Source organism: Triticum urartu, chromosome 3A, assembly GCF_056163025.1.
Source record: "Triticum urartu cultivar PI428250 chromosome 3A, HENAU_Tu73, whole genome shotgun sequence".
NCBI classification, from domain to species: Eukaryota; Viridiplantae; Streptophyta; class Magnoliopsida; order Poales; family Poaceae; genus Triticum; species Triticum urartu.
Window position 1 is genome coordinate 732024102 of NC_141875.1, and position 6000 is coordinate 732030101.

The window sequence follows — 6000 nt, forward strand, 5'->3', positions numbered from 1 at the left end:
AAAAATAAGAACTGATGGCACAATATCGTATGGTATGCTATGTATTTTAGGAGAGCCAACAAAACTAGATGATGCACTTGGAGATCCAAAGTGGAAAAAGGCCATGGATGAGGAGTATATAGCCCTGATGAAAAGCAAGACATGGCATTTGGTACCAAATCTAAAAGGTAAAAACATCATTGATTGTAAGTGGGTGTATAGGATCAAGAAAAAGGCAGACGGCTCCATTGACAGGTATAAAGCATGTCTTGTTGCTAAAGGTTTTAAGCAGCGCTATGGTATTGATTATGAGGATACATTTAGTCCTGTGATAAAAGCTGCAACCATAAGACTTGTGCTAGCAATTGCTGTGTCTAGGGGATGGAGCTTGAGACAGCTAGACGTAAAGAACGCGTTTTTGCATGGTGTTCTGGAAGAGGAGGTCTACATGAGGCAACCACCAGGTTATGAACACAAGCAAAAACCACATTACATATGCAAGCTTGACAAGGCTCTCTATGGCTTGAAACAAGCACCTAGAGCATGGTACTCCAGGTTGAGTATGCAGTTGAAACACCTTGGCTTTGTTGCATCAAAAGCTGACACATCTCTCTTCATATACAATAAGGCAAATACTGTCATTTTTGTGCTCATATATGTTGATGATATTATAGTTGCAAGCTCTTCTCAGAATGCTACTGATGCTCTCTTACATGATCTAAGCTCAGAATTTGCCTTAAAGGATCTTGGTGATTTGAGTTTCTTTCTAGGCATTGAAGTTAAGAAGGTTCAGGATGGTATAGTGTTGAAACAGGAAAAATATGCAGCTGAACTCTTGGCTCGGATGGGAATGAAGGATTGCAAGCCTTCTCCCACACCATTATCCTCATCAGGACAACTGTCAGCTTATGAAGGGGAACCACTTAATGAAAAGGAAAGCACCAGATATAGAAGTGTTGTTGGAGCCTTACAATACTTAACCTTGACACGGCCAGATATCTCATTTTCAGTTAACAAAGTATGTCAATACCTGCATGCTCCTACTTCTGCTCATTGGACAGCTGTCAAAAGGATCATACGGTATGTCAAGCACACAGTAGGTTTGGGGCTATATTTTAAACGTTCCAATTCTACACTGGTTAGTGCCTTCTCTGATGCAGATTGGGCAGGCTGTAGTGATGATAGAAGAGCTTTTGATCACGGGGGAAACAATTGCACAAACCAACATGATGATAATATCCCTGCTGGAACCAGTTCTTGTCTTCCGTGTGTGCAGGTGCCTGAAGAAAACAAAGAAGAAAACGGTCAGAATGATCAAAATCCCGTCCAAAATGAGGCTATATTTCATGTAGAAGAAGAAGACGAAGATGGCGCAGCGTTCGAGGATGATTTGGCGGCGCTTGCCACCCCTGCGCGTCAATCTCCCTCGGATCGCGCACGGATATCCTCCTCGGATCGCGATCTGGTCGGCCAGGAGAGCCAGGCGTGGGCGAGCCGCTCCGAAGCCGCCACGTCCTCACGCGGAGGATCTCCCTCGAGCGGCCCGCGCATGCAGCCAATCGCTGCGGGGCGCGGCGGGCACATGCAGCCGACAGGCCCACCTGGCGCGGCTGGCACGGGATCGTCTGCGGCCACAGATGGTGCGGCTGTGGAAGAACAGGCCACACCCGCGACCACAGGATCTGACGTGGCAACGCCCGTCTCTTCTCCAAGATCTTCTACGAAAAGTCGATCCGTGCGCCCGCGTGTACAGCAGCAACCAGCTACATCCAGAGTCACAACTCGGCTACAAAAAGGTATCAAGAACCCAAAAATAAGAACTGATGGCACAATATCGTATGGTATGCTATGTATTTCAGGAGAGCCAACAAAACTAGATGATGCACTTGGAGATCCAAAGTGGAAAAAGGCCATGGATGAGGAGTATATAGCCCTGATGAAAAGCAAGACATAGCATTTGGTACCAAATCGAAAAGGTAAAAACATCATTGATTGTAAGTGGGTGTATAGGATCAAGAAAAAGGCAGACGGCTCCATTGACAGGTATAAAGCACGTCTTGTTGCTAAAGGTTTTAAGCAGCGCTATGGTATTGATTATGAGGATACATTTAGTCCTGTGATAAAAGCTGCAACCATAAGACTTGTGCTAGCAATTGCTGTGTCTAGGGGATGGAGCTTGAGACAGCTAGACGTAAAGAACGCGTTTTTGCATGGTGTTCTGAAAGAGGAGGTCTACATGAGGCAACCACCAGGTTATGAACACAAGCAAAAACCACATTACATATGCAAGCTTGACAAGGCTCTCTATGGCTTGAAACAAGCACCTAGAGCATGGTACTCCAGGTTGAGTATGCAGTTGAAACACCTTGGCTTTGTTGCATCAAAAGCTGACACATCTCTCTTCATATACAATAAGGCAAATACTATCATTTTTGTGCTCATATATGTTGATGATATTATAGTTGCAAGCTCTTCTCAGAATGCTACTGATGCTCTCTTACATGATCTAAGCTCAGAATTTGCCTTAAAGGATCTTGGTGATTTGAGTTTCTTTCTAGGCATTGAAGTTAAGAAGGTTCAGGATGGTATAGTGTTGAAACAGGAAAAATATGCAGCTGAACTCTTGGCTCGGATGGGAATGAAGGATTGCAAGCCTTCTCCCACACCATTATCCTCATCAGGACAACTGTCAGCTTATGAAGGGGAACCACTTAATGAAAAGGAAAGCACCAGATATAGAAGTGATGTTGGAGCCTTGCAATACTTAACCTTGACACGGCCAGATATCTCATTTTCAGTTAACAAAGTATGTCAATACCTGCATGCTCCTACTTCTGCTCATTGGACAGCTGTCAAAAGGATCATACGGTATGTCAAGCACACAGTAGGTTTGGGGCTATATTTTAAATGTTCCAATTCTACACTGGTTAGTGCCTTCTCTGATGCAGATTGGGCAGGCTGTAGTGATGATAGAAAATTTACAGGAGGTTTTGCTGTTTTCTTTGGGTCTAACCTTATTTCATGGAGTGCCAGGAAACAAGCAACAGTGTCAAGGTCGAGTACTGAAGCTGAGTACAAGTCATTAGCAAATGCTACTGCAGAGATTATTTGGGTTGAGTCTTTGCTTGAGGAATTGGGTGTTAAGCAACATCGTGTCTCATGTCTATGGTGTGATAATTTGGGTGCTACTTACTTAAGTGCCAATCCAGTTTTTCATGCCAGAACCAAGCACATCGAAATAGACTTTCACTTTGTACGGGAAAGAGTTGCAGAGAAGAAGTTGGAGATACGTTTTATTCCTTCTAAAGATCAAGTGGCTGATGGTTTCACCAAAGCTCTACCGTACAAGCCATTTGAAGCATTCAAGAACAATCTCAATCTAGGATAGGTAGTTCAGATTAAGGGAGGGTGTTAGACTTAGAGATATATTCTGTTGTAATCTTAACTACTTATCTCTTCCTCTCCCTTGTAACCTCCTATCTCTTATCCTACCGAATCCTAGCGATCGGTAGAAGTCTTGTAAACCACGGCAAGGGTGATTCCTGCCCTCGATCAATAAAACCCCGCGGCTCCTCTATGGAGGAGTAGGAACGCTTCCACCAAAATACATCTTACACTGGTGTCGATTGTGCGGGGCTCCTTCACAGAACTGCTTTCTTCCGCACGTGCGTACAACCTAGGTGGAGTAGAAATCAGTGTTTGATAATGTAGGTGTATTGCCAGGCTTTCATTTACCTACGTTCGTTCATTATTCCAAGGATTTTTCATGACACTTATGTACTCATGCATGTTTGTGTGCTATACTGCTATGTCAGTATACAATGCACGGATGTGTTCAGCGAAACCACTTTGCAACCAGTAATAATTCCAAAAGGGAAAATTCTATGCTTGAACAATGCTGTCAGAAGGAGTATTCAGAGTTGTTTTTCCGGTGTTGATTGTGCAACGCTCCTCCTTCACAGAACTGTTTCGTTTGTGAGCAGAAATCATGCATATTTGGCTAGAGTATGTGTTGCCGTGCTTTCGTTTGTGAGCCAACAATTCTGTGACACTTAATTTAGGTACGTCACTTTATTTTCCTGTTCCATGTTAGCACCAAGTTATGTGCGATCTCTGGCTTTGATTTGGAGCACACTAGCTGTAACCCAGGTAGATGATGATCTTTTATGTATCTCCTTCAGTGTGGTTTCAATCAATGTATCACCAACTGCTACTCCGTTTGTAAGAGCAAATGGTGTTCTTCGTTTTGTTCATCCGTAGCGACTCTTTGAGCACTGTTTATTCAGGAGTAAAATTTCATGTTTTATTTTAGGAAACAGAGCAAGTGCTACCAAACTGTAGTGTCCACTCTGCTTTCAGGTCAGCATTTCCAGCATTATTTACTGTTTACTCAGCTTGAGGAGTTGTATCAGTGAGACACTGATGGAGGTGAGGAGGAGATGTTCCTGTGGGTTTCATCGACCAATCTGAAACTACAGAACCATCAAGACAGGGCGGCCGCAACAACTGGATCTCCAGCATCAAGCCTTTTTTGCCTTTGCCTGCAAAGTCCTCCAAGATTACGTACCATATGTCAGTTTCCTTCTCTGTTAGTGTGTCACGTAACATTTCGGCAAAAAATTCTGTCATGCTTTCAGAGGTTGGCGAGGTGTGAGTATGTAACAGCACCATCACCATGGAAGCTACAAGTAGAACCAAAACCAAGCAGCGTCAGAACTGTTTCCGCAATATCGAGGCATGATTGGATAAAGTGTACTGTCCTGCTTTCCGTAACCCGCATTTATATGCCAAAACTCTGTGACACTTGACTTAGGCATGTCACTGTATTTCTTGTCCAGCATTGACTCTGTGTGATCCATCTGTGATTTGGAACAATTGTGTCTGACTCAGATGGCTCTAGCTGTGACCTCTAAATACTTCCGTCAGTATTTTTCCTGTCAGAGCAAGCATGTACAGGACCTGAAACACGTACTCATGGTTGTATTCTCAGACAGTATATATGTGCGGCTGTATCTTGGACAGAGCTACAGGCGTGCATGGACGCACTGGCTCTAGCTCTCCAGTGGACAGAGTTACCGGCGATCCTTGAGTCCTTCTGTACCACAAACCTTTGTCAGTGTTGTAAGCATCAGGAAAGGATGTGGCTCAAGCTAATACTCGAGCCTTGTTCGATAACTGAAGCGGGCATATTGCTTCAGAAGAGAGTTTAAGCAGCCTCTGAAGATTCATACATCCCGAAATAGGATGAGGTGAGCCAGTCCTCTGCAAAATTTGCTGCTACATTTAACCAGCGCATAGGGTAGAACCCCTTTTGGCTCCCGCGACTAGGCGACTAGGGTTCCCCCTCCCCACCTCCCGCCACCGCCGGTCCTCCTGCCGCCGCCGGCCGCCGGCCCCGCGCCCCACCTCCGCCCCCTTACTCCCTTCCCTCTCCCCCGTCCAGACCCGCCTCGCGCCGCCTCCCCGGGAGGTGGCCGGGGCGGAGCTCGTGCCCCTCTTCCGCGGGCCCCCACCTCCCCCATTTCCCTCGCAGCCGCCGGAAGTCGCCCCCGGCACTAGCCCGGGTGGTTCCGGCGGCGGCGGGCCTTCCCTTTCCCGCGCCTGCGTGCTCCCTTCCCGGGGCAGGGAGGCGGCGGCGGTGCAGCTCGGCGTGGCTGCGGTTCGGCTACCCTGCGGTGGCGGCCGGCGGCAGGCATGGTGTCAGCACCGCTCCTTGGCGGGGGTGCAGCATGGTGGTGCTGGATGGCCGTCGTCGCGACCCCGGCCTAGATCTGGGCCCGGCGAGCCCCATCTGGGTCCTAGCGGGCCGGCTCCCCGGCGTGGCCTCGTTGTCTGCGGCGCGGTGAAGAGGAGGAGCGGCTCGGATGTGGGGCATCGGCGCCGACGGCAGGAGCTTTACGGGCCCACAAGGGCTCAGCCGGGCCTGGTGTGCTCCTGCTATTGTGTCCGGACGGCTACCGTCGCGGAAGGTGAAGGTGGGGCCCTCCTGCGTGTCGACGATGCTGATGCCCTAGCCCCGGC